This window comes from Neophocaena asiaeorientalis, unplaced genomic scaffold (genome assembly GCF_003031525.2).
Source record: "Neophocaena asiaeorientalis asiaeorientalis breed wild unplaced genomic scaffold, Neophocaena_asiaeorientalis_V1.1 scaffold476, whole genome shotgun sequence".
Classification (NCBI taxonomy): Eukaryota; Metazoa; Chordata; class Mammalia; order Artiodactyla; family Phocoenidae; genus Neophocaena; species Neophocaena asiaeorientalis.
In genome coordinates, this window is record NW_020172178.1 from 1,207,798 (window position 1) to 1,224,760 (window position 16,963).

At 49.3% G+C, this 16,963-nt stretch overlaps 1 pseudogene; it reads left to right on the forward strand.

Annotated features, from left to right (window-relative positions):
* Nucleotides 1-1,369: 1,369 nt before the first annotated feature.
* Nucleotides 1,370-13,537, forward strand: LOC112408308 (kallistatin-like; annotated as a pseudogene).
* Nucleotides 13,538-16,963: the final 3,426 nt, after the last annotated feature.

Genomic DNA, 16,963 nt, shown 5'->3' on the forward strand with positions numbered 1-16,963 from the left:
TGGATTCAGAGCTCCCCTGGGGTTGCTCAGATGCCCCGCCACCTGCCTCATCGGCGACATCCTGTTTGATTTGGCCATCGCACTTTCCCTTCGGCCTGGACTCCGGCCACACTTGTCTGCATGCTCGTCCTTGTCCGTTCTCTTCATGCAGGTCTTGGCTCAAATGCCACCTCCTCAGGGTGGACTGCCCAGCCCCAGTTGTTACTGAGTCCAAGCTCGCTCTGCTCACAGTACAACAGGCCGATGAATCGGAGGTGTTGAGGCCAAGAATACGACTTTATTCGGAAAGCCGGCAGACCAAGAAAATGCCAGACTAATGTCTCTAAATAACCATCTTATCGGAGTCTGGATGCCAGTTTCTTTTATAGCACAGAGATGGGGAGGAGATGAGAAAGTAAAGTAAAAAGGCCGTAAGTTTTGCAAATATCCCCTGGAATGGCCAGCCTCAGGGAGGGGATGTATTTTCTTTCTTGCAGCCATCCACAGGTGGACAGGGTCCGGATGTTTCCCTGAACAAAGGCACTTTGGTTTAACATTCAGGCAGAGGGGCAGGGTTCCCCAAGGCAGGCCATTATGTGTAGACGGTATCCTTTTAGTGAACAAAAGCAACGGGAAGCAAGGGTTAAAGTAAAAGAAACAGATCCAATGTGTAGTCAGATTTGCCTCTTCCCTGTGACACAATCAGTCTGTATCTCCTCTTCTCCCCATGCTCCTTTTGGCACTGATCTGAAATTCTATTATGTGTTTATTTGTTTCCTGTCCATCACCTGGACTAGGATGTAAGTTCCATGAGGGCGGAGACTTTGTCCTCCCCAAGGCTCAACTCCCAGAGCCCTGCACAGTGCTAGGCCCATAGTAGGTTCTCAGTAAATGACTGATGACTCAGTGAATGGACTTGTGCCTCCTCTCCCGCCTTCCTCACCCTTGAGAAGATCACCTGTCCAGTGTGGTGTCCTGCTACTTAGTGTCTGTCAGGTGACCTGTGTTCAGTGTTCTTCCAAAAGAAAAAGGAAAAAGAACTGCTCTAGGAAAACCCGAAGCCTGGGACTGTTTGGAAGATTCATTATTATGTAACAAACCACCCCAAACCTCAGTGGTTGAAAACAACAATCACTTTCTCACTTTTACCGGGGTTAGATGGGTGGGAAGTTCAGGCAGGGTTTGGCCAAGTGGTTCTTCTCCTCTACAGGGTGCTGGTTGGGGTCACTTGCTTGGCTGTGTTCAGACTGTGGTTGGACTGGGTAAAGAGGTCCCTGGAGGCTTCATCCACGCGTCTGCTGCCTCAATGCTCCTTCACGTGACACCTCCCCCCCCTTTCTCTCTCTCCCCCACCACCCGCCCATTTGGTTAGCTTGGGCTTCCTTACAACATGGCAGCTTCAGGTCAGCCTCCTTACATGGCAGCTGGCTTCCAAGAAAGAATGTACCAGCATGTGAAAGCAGAAGTTGCTGATCTCAAGGCTCAACCTCAGGAGTTTATACAGCATCACTTATACCCCAGAGGATTAAGACAAGTCACAGGGGAAGCTCTGACTCAAAGGGAGGGAGGGGAAATAGACTCCACCTCCTGATGGAAGGAGCAGCACAGACTGTGCAGCCATATTTAATCCATCACAGGGACTGATCCCTTCCCAGGCCCTGTTTAAAGGACCTGGATAAAGGCATACTCCAGGGCACGTGAGCTAGGGCCTCACCCAGTGCCACTAACTTGTGGATTGCAATTATTTACACCATGTCTAAGCCAAGTGATGGGCTAATACAAAGGAAGGGTTTACTGCTCAGTAAACCCTGTGTAAACTCTTACGAAGGACAAAATTGAGGGAGAATATCAGCCCTACTTAATAGATCAGCATCTTGTTATTCATTAAAATAAGTGGTGTTGTTGTTTTTTAGGCAGTACACGGGCCTCTCACTGTTGTGGCCTCTCCCGCTGCGGAGCACAGGCTCCGGACGCGCAGGCTCAGCGGCCATGGCTCACGGGCCCAGCCGCTCCGCAGCATGTGGGATCTTCCCGGACCGGGGCACGAACCCGCGTCCCCTGCATCGGCAGGCGGACTCCCAACCACTGCGCCACCAGGGAAGCCCATTAAAATATGTTAACAATTGTACCAGTTATACTCCTTTTGCTTGCAAAGAGTCTTAGGACACTTTGGATTGCTTAGAGAAATCAAAAATGAGAATTTATTGGAAAGGTGATAAGGCTGTTGGAGAACTTCATGGAATCCAGTGGACTGTAGAGCAAGTGGACTACGGGAAGGACAACTCCAGGGCTCAGCCACATGGGTTTAGGCCTTTCTAGGCTCGGCCAGAACTGCAGCTCACAGTTATGCCACCAGCTCCGATCGGGGGACAGAGGCAGAGGTCTGGCTATGGCCCTGGGGGCAAATTCTAGAGAGAGGTGTTTGCTGAGAACCAGAGGCAGGATGAAGCCTGTCTTAGTCGGCTCAGCTGCCGTAACAAAGCGCCCAGACTACATACGTGGCTTAAACAACAGACATTTTTTGTCTTGTGGTTCTGGAGGCTAAAAGTCTCAGATCAAGGTGTCAACAGGGTTGGTTCCTTCTGAGGGCCATGGAGGATGATTGCGCTCAAGGCCTCCCTTCTGGGCTTATAGCCTGTGTCTGCACATGGTTTTCTGCCTCTGTACGTGTGTGTCCTAACCTCATCTTCTTTTATTATTTATTTATTTATTTGGAGTATAGTTGCTTTACAGTGTTGTGTTAGTTTCTGACGTACAGTAAAGTGAATCAGTTATACATATACATATATCCCCTCTTTTTTAGATTTCCTTCCCATTTAGGTCACCACAGATCACTGAGTAGAGTTCCCTGTGCTGTAGAGTAGGTTCTCTAATCTCTTCTTATAAGGACACCAGTCATATTGGATTAGGGCCCCACTCTCATGACCTCATATTAACTTAATTACCTCTTTTTTTTTTTTTTTTTTTTGCAGTACGCGGGCCTCTCACTGTTGTGGCCTCTCCCGTTGCGGAGCACAGGCTCCGGACGCGCAGGCTCAGCGGCCATGGCTCACGGACCTAGCCGTTCCACGGCATGTGGGATCTTCTCGGACCGGGGCACGAAACCGGGTTCCCTGCATCTGCAGGTGGACTCTCAACCACTGCGCCACCAGGGAAGCCCTTAATTACCTCTTTAAGACCTCTATCTCCAAATATGGTCACATTCTGGGGCACGTATGATTGGGGGGCACATAATTCATCCCATAATAAACCCCCACCTAAAATTTGTTTTGAAGGTCAAGACTGATGACACCACATGTGCAGCCAGAGAGCGTGGGGAGGTTTATTGCTCACATAATGAGACTTGCTGGGGAGGACAAGGCAGGCTCCCAAGCTGGTCCAAAAATGGCCCTAGAAAGCAGGGATGGGAGGCCGGCTTGGGGTTTTTACAGTGGCTGGTGGGAGGGGCTGGGGTGAGGATTGAACTACCAGTGGGCTTTCTCATCAGCTCGCCCAGACGTGGGGCAGAAGGGGGAGAAGGAGGGATGCGGCTTAGAAGCGGTCAGCCACCAAGTGTCAGAAAGTGGTGTGAGTCTCCATCATGAGAGCCTGCTGCAAATCCCTATATCTGCACAATCTTTCATAAAGCCCCATCCTCCTTTACCTCACTATCCTTAACAACCCTAAATGCTGAGACCCAGGTGGCTCTGAGCTGACGGGTCCAGAGGGGCTCAAAGTCTAGGTTGTGTGTTCTACCTGCCTTTGGTTAGACCTGCACAGAACCAGCAGTGCTCACAGAAGGGCCTGGTGGGGGCTGGAGACATGGGAAGGAGGGAGACAGAGTTTGAAAGACTCGGCTGGCCCTTGAAGAGAAGAGATCCTCAACCCCTCCCTTCCCTCTTAGTTCAGAATGACTTGCACCTTCTGGAATCACCTGTTCAGGATCAGATAGGAAATCCTCATGGCTAAGATGATACTTCTCAGCACAGTCAGAGAGAGAGAGGAGTCTAATGCCCTTGGATCAGACCAAACCAGGATCCACCTAGATGCCCCCTCCTCCATGAAACCTGCCCTGTCTCTCCCTTCCAATCCCTTGCTCTAAGGCATATGGCCGTGCCTAGGGTTGCCTCATGCTGTTGCTGCTCTTGGTCACACCTCGTCTCCTGCCCCCTAAGGTCAAGGTGATGTCTTGTGCACCTGTGTGTCCCAGATGCTGCCTCTCCCATCCTCTCCCACCTCAGGCACACTGGGGTCTTTGCACCCATCATTATTCCATGATTCATTCTTCTGCAGAACATTTTTTCATGCTGTTCCCCTATCTGGAACACTGTTCCCTGCTCTAACCCCTCTCCTTTAACTCGGGGACTCCTCATCCGTCTCAGCTCTGATGTCCCTTCCCCAGGACACCCTTCCTAACCTCCGTCTCCACCTGTGGCCAGAGTAATTCCCTGTATAGTCAATCCTAACTCCTGAACTTACCCTTCACAACTATATCCTACAGTGTGTGTATCCAGCCAATGAGAATGTAACAATGCCGTTCACCATAGCAGGAGCTCAGCAAGGAGCTGGATGATTGATTGAATGAAGGAAAGAGTGGATTCAGAGATCAGCTGAAGTCTTCTCCTCCTTGAGCCATATGGCCTGAGAAACAGCCAGACATCACCGCTACCTGCAGCTGTCCAGAATGATCCAAGGCTGCTGAGGCTCCCTGATTACTTACAAGAGAGCAGCTTCAGCTCCGTGATTAGAGAGGAAATGAGCGATTGGATTCCTGGACCAAGGAGGCATCTGTTCCCGCCTTTGCTCCTGGGGTGCGCCGTCCTTGCAGTCTACCATGTGACATCTTAGGAGGTTCCATCACAGAACCATGCCGCTATAAAGCTGGCAGGCTTCTCAGAAATCACGTAGTCCAGGATTGCACACTGGAAGCCCTGGGAAGGATCTAGCCTCTATATGGGTTTTGTCTGGCCACAGAGAGCTGATACCAGTTCCGCGTGCCCACAGTTTCCCACCATGTCGCCCAGGAAGCTGCCTTCCTGAGTTCGTGAGGGCGCTGGAGTTTGCTGCCCCTGGTATGGCCCAACTCTTTATTTGCAGGGGCAGGGAGATGGCTGAAATGGTGGTGTGGGGCAACAGAAACCCAGAGAGGGGGATGGTGGTACTTAAGTTCACATGGCAGTTGAGGGTCAGAGTGGAGACCAGGCCCACTAAGGGGTTCCCTTGAGCCGCAGGAAAAGCAAGTATCAGGTGAACCTCAGCAAATAACACAAACAGGAAGGGGTGAACTCTCTCGGTCCCCCCAGGAGGGAAAGGGGGTTCTCCTGGGAGGAGGTGAGCCAACTTGCAGTGAGGTTTCTCTCTATACTGAGACCCCACACTGTACCCGTGGGTCGGTTCATTAATAATCACCTAATCAGGGAGGTGGTAGGTGGGGCAGAGAGGTTTCTCCAATCTTCCTGGGCTTGATAAATCCAAGCTACATCTAGAGCTCAGACAGGCACCCAGGGGCCACTCCAGGATTGACTGTGCCGTCAGTAACCCTACGAGGGTCACAGTAGAGACTAAAAGGAGGATGACCAACCGTCCCGGTTTGCCTAGGAATGGGAGTTCTGGGACAAGACTTTCAGCGCTAAAAGTAGGAAAGTCCTGGGCAGACTGGAACAATTGGTCATGCTAATTAGAGGTGACAAAGGCTAGAAAGACCCCTACATATGATTGCACCAACCTCCTTGCTGCACTGGGCAGGGAACTGGTACTCAGATCCAGAAGAGCCTCCCGCAAGGCCACGTACAGCTGGGGACGCAGGTCTTCCGGCTCCAGTTGCTTTCGGAGAGCTCCTGTCAGAGCTTCTGGGTAATCTCACCGCAAAGCCGGAGAGAAGTGTGTGAGAGGGGGTGAGGAGTGGTTGTTATAGGTTGGTAGGAAGCCATGTGGGGGGCGGGGGGTTGTTCCTTGTTATGGTCACTCTCCAGCGAGCACGGCAAAGTTCAGTAGATGTAATAGTGACTGTATGGTCCCCACAGCCAAAGAGATTCACTATCTGGCTCTTTATAGGAAAAGTTTCCTGACCTCTGGTCTGGGTGAAAAATGATGGAGAGTTGAATGAGTGTCAAGAGGGACTGAGGGATTGAATGGGGTGGGATGGATGCAAGGCCAGATGGATGTTAGGGGTGACAACTGGGTTTGGGGCTGAGAACTAGGTAATGGTAGGGCCATTTGATGGGGCAGAGAAGATTTGGTGGAGAAAATCAAGCATCCTTTTTGGGGCAGGTTAAGTTCATTAGGGAAAGGGACCAATTGTATCCCTGAGACTTTGGACAAATCATGTGTTGAGCATCAGTGATCTCATCTGTACAGAGTGGTGACAAGAATACCAGCTCTATTGACCTCTACCTGGATAAGAGGGTCAAACAAAATGGCACACAAGCGATTCTGCAAAGTGTAAAACACACCACGGATGTCTGTGGGGTAGTCGCTAACATAGCCTTTGGCAATGAGCACATTTGACGCGATGAGTCACTGGGCTAAGGAAATAAACTCAGATGGTGCAAGGCACCCCAGGCTGAGAGTCCGGAGACCTGTGTTCTAGCTCAGATATTTACTAGTTTGGTGACTTGGTTAAGTCACTTTTGGAGTCTCTGTTTCCCATTCTCTGTAATGAGAATGGAGTCCAGTGCCGTGCAGAGCTCACAGAGATGGGAAAGGAAATGGGATGGTGGGCAAAGAGCTGCTTTGTAAATCTGAAGCCCTGCTACAGTGTCGTGGCACCACACACGTGGAGGTACTGGGTGTTTGCTACTCCCCTGCCAGCTCATTTGCATGAGCTGAGAGTATCACTTAGATCCCTGGGGCCCTGCCTTCTGCCTGGCATCTCAGTGGGGTTGGGCATTCTGCTGGGGAGTTCCCTGGGCACATTCTTTCCTCCTGTAGACCTGAGAGCACAGAAGGTGCAGCTTACCGACTGCCTGCTCCTCCGTCTGGCTGGACTACTGGTCCTTTCTCGAGGTCAGCGGCATCCAAGCATCACGGCCAGGGTCACATCCACTGCCCCCATCAGGAGGCTCCGGGCACAGGCTCCCCCAGCCTCAAGGTCACTGCAGGCAATACTGCCTTTGCTGTCCGCTTCTACCACCTGATGGCTTCCCAACCCTACGGGAGCAACGTCTTCTCCCCGCTGAGCATCTCCACCGCCTACGCCATGCTGTCCCTGGGGGTCCGCTAGCAGAGCCGGACCCAGATCCTCGAGGGTCTCGGCTTCAATCTCACAGAGGTGTCAGTATCTGACATGCACAGGGGCTTCCAGCACCTTCTGCACACTCTCCACCTCCCGGCAGACAGGCTGGAGATACGTGTGGACAGCACCCTGTTGTTGAGCCTGGAGCTGCCACTCCTTCCGAGATTCCTTAATGACTCCATGACCGTCTATGAGTCCAGACTCTTCCACACCAACTTCGACGACTCTGAGGGCACAACCCAGCTTATCAACAACCAAGTCAGGGAGGAAACTCGAGGGAAGATTGTGGATTTGGTCAACGAGCTCAGCGCGGATACCACGATGGTGCTGGTGAATTACATTTACTTCAAAGATAAGAGTCAATTTGTTGGTGGATCCTACATCTTCCCTTTCCCCCTAATTCGTTGAAGGATCACATAGCAGAAAGAAACTCCCACAGAACAGAAAGTGGATGGATTGGGTCTGATGGGGTTGAGCAGCCCTCTGAAAATTTAATGTTAGAGCCTCAGATATTTAAGTTTGCGTAGTATTGATTTCCACCCCTTCATATCTTTAGACATATTTTCTTATTTTTTTTTAAATTTTTTAAGGGAATTCCTTTATTTTTTATTTATTTATTTTTGGCTGTGTTGGGTCTTCATTTCTGTGCGAGGGCTTTCTCTAGTTGCGACGAGCGGGGGCCACTCTTCATCGCAGCACGCGGGCCTCTCACTATTGCGGCCTCTCTTGTTGCAGAGCACAGGCTCCAGACGTGCAGGCTCCGCGGCATGTGGGATCTTCCCAGACCAGGGCTTGAACCCGTGTCCCCTGCATCGGCAGGCGGACTCCCAACCACTGCGCCACCAGGGAAGCCCTATTTTCTTATTTTTTAAAAAAAATAACAGCAATGTATGAAATGCATTCTACCCAATGGTGACAAGTTGAACTGCTGGATTCATAGCCAGCTCTGCCACTTACCAACAGTACAAACAAGGCAGGTTGTTTGCTTGAAGGACTCTTATAAGGATATAAGAGTCCCTGCTTCAAAGTTTTGTTTCTGAGAATCAAATGATGTCACATATTTGAGTACTCCTTAGAAGAGGGCCTGAAGGGATCAGCAAACTACAGCTCCTGGCCAAACCTGAAGGCCACCTGTTTTTGTAAATAAAGTTTTATTGGCACACAGCCACGCCCATTCATTTATGTATTATCTCTGGCTGCTTTCACGGGACAGAGGTTAGCAGTTGTTACTGAGACAGGATAACCTGTAAAGCGTAAAATATTTACTTTCTTGCCCTTTGCAGAAGAAGTTTCACAACCCCTGACCATTATATACGCTCAATAAATAGAGTATTTGTAATTATTCTAATGATAACAATTTTGAAGACCTTTAAAAATACATATAAGTATAAAAGAAAAACTAGAAATCACCCAGAATCCTACCTTCCTGAGGGAACCAACATTAACATTTTAGCCTAATTCCTTCCAGTCTTCCATTCACACACATATGTTAATAGAGTTGAAATCACAGGTAGGAAGAGTTTTGTACAGTGTGTATCACTTAGGGTGCCATCCAGGAAGCATAGTCACCGTGAGTGGGAAGGGAAAGGGGGTTGTGAGAGGAATTAGTCCTGGCATGTCTGTGGGAAGGACTGGGGAAGTGAAGGTCTGGAGGAAGAGGGAGTTGGAGGGACAGAGAACAAGTCACTGGAGCTGGTGGACAAGTTGGAACTTATCAGGAAATCTACATGCCAGGCACATCCAGCCACCAGAGTGGTTCCATGTAGGGAGAGCTTGGGGAGAGGCCCAGGCTGAGCACCTGGCAGTGGTCTGGAGACACTGTTGGTCAGCAGGGTAGAGCTGGACAATGAACTTGGCGGAGAGCATAGGTAAGCTGGAGCATGCAGCCCCTCTGGTCTGTTCATCGTCTCGTCTGCCTTCAGCGGGCAATGGCTGCTTCATATCTGCCTCTCAATCCCCTGCTGTAACCACCTTGAATCTACAGGAAACAGATTCTGGGGAACAGTCCCAGACTAATAATCCATCCAAACTGGTCACTGCTTGCATTTTTACATGCGGAATTTTCAGGCACCACTAAAAACTTAAGAAAAAAAATTTTTTTTAATTCTGCAATAACTATAAATTCATAGGGAGTTGCAAAGTTGTACAGAGTGGTCCCATGTACCTTTCACTCAGGTTCCTCTAGATAACATCTTATGTAACTGTAGTACAATAGCAAACCAGGAAGCTGACGTTGGTGATAATCTATAGACTTTATTCGGATGTTATCAATTTTCACACGCACTCGTGTGTGTGTGTGTGTGTGTGTGTGTGTGTGTGTGTGTGTGTGTGTGTGTGTGTGTGTGTGTGTGTAGTTTTACGTTATTGGAAACTTTATTTAGATCTCATTTTAGTGGCTGCACAATATTTTTCACTCCATTCCATTTAAAATATAATATAATTTACATGTGTAATATACACCATCACCACACCCAAAGCTCTGGCCAGAAATAATGAAGATTTTGGTGCTCTCTTCCTGAAAGAGACCTCGCTGCAGTTGTGTTAGTGATCGTGGCACAGGGAAGGAGGTGCTCCAGAAATAGAATCTTGCCCTCTGACACATCTGCCTATCGCTCTGGGGACACAAATGTAGCCCCAAGACCTCAGTCTAGGTTACATGGTGACAGTAGTAGAACAACTGTGGCTTATCTTAAAAAATGAAAAGTACTTAGAAGAAAACAAACCAAAGATATGCAGAATTTCTGTAGATAAAATTATATTGAGAGATATTAAAGTCGACAAATAAAAAATAGATATACCGTATTTATGAATAGGAAGACTTAACATGGTAAAGATGTCGGTTCCTGCCCAAATTGATCGAAATATTTTAAAGTAATCCCAACAGGTTTTTAAAAGATTCTTTTTGGTACCAGTTAACAAGCTGATTCTAAAGTGTATATGAGAGAGCAAAGGGCCAAGAATAGTTAAAAAGAGAGAACCTGTCTGCTGGGGAGCAATGCTGGTTATAAATCTGTATTAATTTAGACTGTGTGGTATGCATAGACCAATGGGACAGAACAGAGAGGCCAGAATGGAACCCAGAAATGGCTCCATGGATATATGGACACTTGATATTTGACAAAGCCTGCATGATAGAGCATTGAGAAAAAGGATAGATTTTGAAAAAGCAGTCCTGGGACAGTATCCTCATGGAAAAAAATGATTTCGTACTCCTCCGTCCTACAGATCATAAGCATTCACTGCAGATGAAGTAAAGTCCTAAATGCAAAAGGAAAGGGTAAACCTTGTGGATGAAATAGGGGAGTATCTTCATGACCTGGAAGTAGGAAAATTTTTCCTAAGCAGGACACAGAGATCTAACCATAAAGGAAAAACCTGGTATGCTCACTGCATAAAGTGAAGAATTTCAATCATCAAAACACACAATTATGAAAGTGAAAAGACAAGTCAGAGAGGAAGAGAACACATTGGCAACACACAGAACTGATAGACAACTAGTGTTCAGAGAACTCCTGCAAATCACTAAGAAACAGCCCTATAGAAATATGGGTAAAAAAGTGAACTGGCACTGAACTAAAAGATAATAGTAATAAAATAAAAAAACAAACAAAAATCCCCCCAAACTTCTAGTTGATCCATAAACATACTAAAGACTACTCAACCTTATTTTTTATTTTATTTTTTTTGCGGTACGCGGGCCTCTCACTGCTGTGGCCTCTCCCGTTGCGGAGCACAGGCTCCGGACGCGCAGGCTCAGGGGCCATGGCTCACGGGCCCAGCTGCTCCGCGGCATGTGGGATCTTCCCGGACCGGGGAACGAAACTGTGTCCCCTGGATCGGCAAGTGGACTCTCAACCACTGCGCCACCAGGGAAGCCCTACTCAACCTTATTTTAAACCAAGAAAGTGCATGTCAAAACCACAGTGAGCTACCACTATACAAACATCAGGTTGGCAAAATTATTTAAGTCCAATGATTTCAAGTAATCAGTGAAGGCAGGAAACAACCTTGCTGATATCCTCTGGGGTCTCTTATTTTAGAACCTACCTGAACCCCCAGATCCATTCCCCATGCAGGTCAGGTGCTGAACTGATGAGATGGTGGAGGGTGAGTCTTGAGTGACGATGGGGGGATGTATTCCCTGGCTGGAGGATCAGCTTGTTGGTCCACAGATGCCCTGTACCTTCTTCCCTTCTTTCCTCCAGGTCTGTGGGAGACACCATCCATCCCCTTGATGACCTCTCCCCATGACTTCTATGTTGATGAGGATACAGTAGTCAAGGTGCCTGTGATGCTGCAGGATACCCAACACCACTGGTATCTTCACAACAGATATTTGCTCTGTTCAGTGTTATGGATGGATTACAAAGGAAACGCAACAACCCTTTTCATCCTTCCTAACTGAGGGAAAATGGAGCAGGTGGCAGAGGTTTTGACTCCAGAGATGCTGACAAGGTGGAGGTAATCTGCTTCAGAAGAGGTAATCCATCAGGGCATCGTGCGGTGTAGAGTCTGTAGCACTGCCCTTCACATGGACCCTTCCAATGAAAGCCAGTGCCCCAAATGGGAGTGGAGGGGATCACCAAATCATGGAAGAATTCTTATTTTCTTCAAGGCTTTCCTTGGGTTTCCTTAAATAAGGAACACTCTTATTGTACCCAAAATGTGATTTCGCGCTCAGTGAAAAGAGAACCAGACTAGGAGTTAGGAGTCTGGGTTCTAGATGTAGCCCTTGTACTGCACAAGTCTGGGGTGAAGTGACACTGGCTCTCTGAGGGTCCACCCTGTGCAATGAATGGGTAGACTTCCCATCAAGATGGTTGACTGAGCTGATGTAGAGAGGTTTCCACCCACCCCAGGAAATGGCAGGGAAGCTTTCACATCACCATGGGGCTATGAGCAGGAAAAGTCTCCAGCCACACATAAGAAAAAGACCTCAGGCCAAGGCCACATGTGGATGGAAGATTCACACAGCCCACGTGGTGGAGGAATTCCACCCAAAGAAATCAGTGGGTCCCAACAAAGTGCAAAGAAGGAGCCTGGCTTTAAGCCTCTGGCAGCACTCATCTGAGGGAGTGGCACAGGCAAAGGGTGTTTGTGACCACAGAACTCAGATGCAGAGTGGGCCGTGAACAAGTGCAGTCAAGGAGAGCACAGCCGGCTGGGACACTTGGCTGATTCCTGAGTCCAGTGTTTTAACCCAGTGCCTCTTTCAGGTATTTTTATGGGAAGCTCAAGTCGTATAGCCCCAAATTCTCCATTTCTGGCTCCTATAAATTAGATCAGATTTTGCCCAAGCTGGGCATCACGGACTTGTTCTCGTAGCGGGCTGACTTGTCTGGCATCACTGAACAGCTAAACCTGCAGGTGTCCAAGGTGACATCAATGGATATCAACTCCTAGAGACCTCAGAGGGGAACCTCCACCTCTTGGAAGGTGCTGGGTGATGGGTGCTCTCCCTGCCACCACGTGAAGTCTCAGAGTCCAAGTTTTATTTAATCATCCACGGGCATAGGGAGCCCAAGAAGCAACCCACTATGTGCTGGGCGTGGTGCTTGGTGCTGCAGATCTAGGGTCCATCAGGTCCCTGCCCTCAGAGAGCTCTTCCAGTCAAGTCCAGGAGACACAGCGCCCTCATAGATCATGGCAACTGAGACTGACAAATGCAATGACAGAAACAGAGGCAGGATACAGATGAGGCTGAGGTGTGTGTGTGTGTGTGTGTGTGTGTGTGTGTATCATAAATTTCTTAGACCAGAGAAAGGGACCTATGACCTCAGCTACATATAACAAAGGTGCACTAGAGGGTAGAGTCTTGGGTTTGAGAGGTCAAATTCCAGTTCTGCCTCTTATGACCTCAAAGGGTTACCCAGTCTCTGGATTTATTTTCCTCACCTATAAAACAGACATAATACATTGACCTCATAGGATGGTTATGAAGATTAAAAAGAGCATAGGCACATAGTATGTGCTCAATTAATGATTGCAATGGCTATTTATAAATAAGATGTCATCCAGCTTAATAACCCCCCCCCCCAGTATAGACATTCTTGCTGTGATATCCCAACAAGTGGCTTTGATCTTCAGTGGTCTCTAGTTCCCCTAGTCTTCCCTAAGCCCCAGCTCATGCTCTCTCAGAGGTAACGCTTGTGATTTCCTTCCCAGAGTTTCCACAAAGCCATCCTGGTGGTGGATGAGGTTGGCACCCAGGCTGCAGCAGCCACCAGTGGCTTTGTCACCTTCTGGTCCCAGGACAATCACCAGGCCCTTCCTTGTGGAGATCTTTTCCACCAACACCAGAGCATCCTCTTTCTGGGAAAGGTTGTCAACTCCACGAAGCCATAGCCCTCCAGGGCTGGCTTGTCTGTTACAAGCAGGAGGACTTGGCCTGGAGGGCTGAGTTGGAGCAGCTCTGGATTTGGAGTGGGGGACACAGGAGCTGCTGAGGATCCAGGACAGAAGTTGTTGGTGAAGGTGAGGGATGTGGGTGGTACCAGACCGGTGTGGACTGATACCCAGCTCCTCAGGGCTATGACACCTCACACAGATCATCTAACCTCTTTGAACAAGTTTCCATCCCGGAAAGTGGCAGAACCGCCCCCCCGCACCCCAGCGAGGGTAGTTGTACGGATTAAACGAAATGATGGCTCTGAGGAGTCTGCCTCTGCAACACGGCTCTGAGCTGGACGGGGCAGCCTCAGGAGTCACCGACAGATGGGAGGTCCCACAGGAGGGCATCGCTCAGCAAGACCAGCCCAGGGTTAATCACACCAGTTCCAGGTTACAGGGTCAAGGACCTGCAAGTGCTCAGCACCCAGAGCCCTCCAAGGCTCGGAGAATGCACACCCTTCTTGCCGCCCCCTGGTTTAACTGGTCCATTTCCCCCTGTGCCTGCTGGGATGTTGGATTCTGTTTTTTAACAGGCCAGAAATAAGGTCAGGCCCAGGCTGACGCACTCCCCAGTCTGCCCCTGCAGAGGCAGGGGGTGGGTGGATTTAAGAGTCCCAGACAAGCCTGCAAGAAGATGCAGGCCTAGGGTTACTATGGCAATGACACCGCTGGGCTGATGTGTGAAAGTGAAGCCCTGGTGTGAAAAAGGGGAGAAAAGGGGGGCAGTCACCCCCCAGTTTAGCCTTGAGGGTGATGCCTCCTTATTTTGCTTAATCTCATCCCTCCCTTGCTCAGAAGGACTCAATGGCTCCCTATTGCCTACAGGATAAAGTTCAAACTCCTCTAACTGCAGTCAAGGTCCTCCCTGATCTGGTCCCTGCCTGCCTCTCCTGCCCCAGCCCCTCCTCTTGCTCTCATGTACCCAATGACTGCAGTCACGGAAACTCTTGCTGTCTTTCCAGGTTGCCCATAGCTTCCCACCTTCGGGCCTCTGGTCCCCACAGATCCCTATCACCCAGAATTCTCCCTTCCCCATCCCTGAGAGTCTACCAGGATTTCCAACAAATGCCTCCTCCCCTCCCTAAGGCAGACTGTCATCCTACCATCAGACATGATTGGCTGACATTATTCTCTGCACCGCATCCCGGCCAACCCTCGTCCCTCTTAGAAGGAACATCTCAGAGGCAGGACCCTGTTCACCCTGCATTCTCTTCTCTCACCCCAGTAACTGGCCTCAGCGCTGATCGTATGGTCTGGCATGTGGCTGAGGCCCAACCAATAGTTGGTGGATTGAATGAATGAACGAATGAGTGGAAAAGGCTGTGCCCTGAGCAAGGTCCTCGAGGTATTTGCTCTGCATCACCACCCCCTGACACATCCCCGGAATTGATCGGGTCAATATTTAGTCCAGCTTCTCAGATTTCAAAATGCCCTTTTGGAGCATTAAAAAAAGAGATCTACGGGGCTGTGTGTGACCTATGTTTTACCTCTTGAGAGGCACACTCACTTCTTTGGGACCAGCTGGGTACGCTAGCGACTTCTGTCGTTCTCCTCTGGCAGGAAAGGCGAAATCTTTTTTGTACTTTGTGATGGGAGGGCAGAGGGAGGCAAGTGAGGGTCACGAGGAGTGTCATCGTGGAGCCTGGGGGACCCAGGTGCCAGTGGAGGGACGAATTTCACGGCCCTCGTAAGCAGGTGTGGAGAAGCGTCATGGGTTCATTTGGTTACTCACTCTCTCACTCAGCAAAGAGTTACTGAGTGGAGACTGGCCACTAGCCAGGAGGCCAGAGGGATTTCCTCAGTGGAGGAAGAGGCAATTGAAATTTGGGGTGAGACAGAAAGCCTGCAGCCCCAGCTTCTCCGTTACTTGTGCTGAGGGGCTGGCTAGCTCTTACCTCTCCAGATCTCAGTTTCTGCACCTGTAAGTGGGCGTGTAACCCCACAGCAGCTGTAGCAGTGGGCGGCAGGGTGGTGGATGCACGTGGGATCCGCGGAAGATACAGGCCTGGGAGCCCCTAGCTCTGACTGAGCGTGTGAACGTGTGAGCATGTGAAGGGCAGGAGGGTGTCTGCCTGGGAAGGTGAGGAGTCCTTTTCTGAGACAGAGCAGGTCTGAGACTAATGGATTCCAAGCTCTGTGCGCCTGCAATGAGCGAGGCACAGTGACAAGCTCTTTCCAGGAGTTACCAAGAGGCCACAGAGCATCTGAGCGTAGAACCTGGACTTTGGAGTCAGAACACCTGTGTCTGAACCTGGAATCTACCAATCACTGAGTATTCTAGTTGGTTAGTGTATTAGTTTTGCTCTAACAAAGGACCACATCTGAGTGGTTTAACAACAGAAATGTACCGTTCCACTCTTCTGGAGGCCAGAAGACCAAGATCAGGGTGATGGCAGAGTTGACTCCTTCTGAGGCTGTGAGGGAGCATCTGTCCCAGGCCTCTCCCCTGGATTCTGGGGGTTTGCTGGCCATCTTTGGTGTTCCTTGGCTTCTAGATCTCTGCCTTCATATTCACATGGCGTTCTCCCTGTGTGTGTGTCTCTGTCCAGATTTCTCCCTTTTATAAGGATGTCAGTCTTATTGGATTAAGCACCCACCCTAGTTCAGTGTGACCTCATCTGAACTAATTACAGCAGCAATGACCCTATTTCCAAATAAGGTCACATGCTGAGATACTGGTGGTTAAGTCTTCAATTCTGGGGGGACACAGTTGAACCCATGACACGGTGTGGCACTTGGGCCATCCCTCTGTGCCTCAGTTCCCTCACCTGTAAAATGGAGATGATGCTACCTAACACATAAGCCTACTATAGATTCTGGATGAGGTTCTGTATGTAAAGCACACATCTTTGCTGTTCCACAAATGTTCACTATTGTTATTTCATGTTATATTTTATCACAACTCTCCTCTAAAGCAGGGTCACAACTTCACATGCCTGCCAGAGCTGGCAGGTCACCTGAACAGGTAAAGTGGGCTGATGGTGGTGGGGACCAGGCAGGCGGAATAGTAAGAGACCCCACTGAAAGGCATTTCTGTTCCACATTGTCACACACACACTCAGGGGGGTGACAGAACCCAACTCTGCCCAGGGTGAAGCTCGCCTATTGGGGATTGTGCTCTTTGTTGCTCTTGATGTCAGTGGAAAAATAAATCTAGCATGACTTACCAGGTCCTTTAAACTCCCATATTCTGGCCACTGGCCCATCTTACTCTCTCACCCCAGTTGTCATGGACTGAATTGTGTCCTCTGAAACTTCATATATTGAAGCCTGAACCCCCAACGTGATTGTATTTGGAGAAAGGGCCTTTAGGGAAGTAATCAAAGTTCAATGAGGTCATAAGGATGGGGCCCTAATCCCACTGAACTAGTACCCTTATAA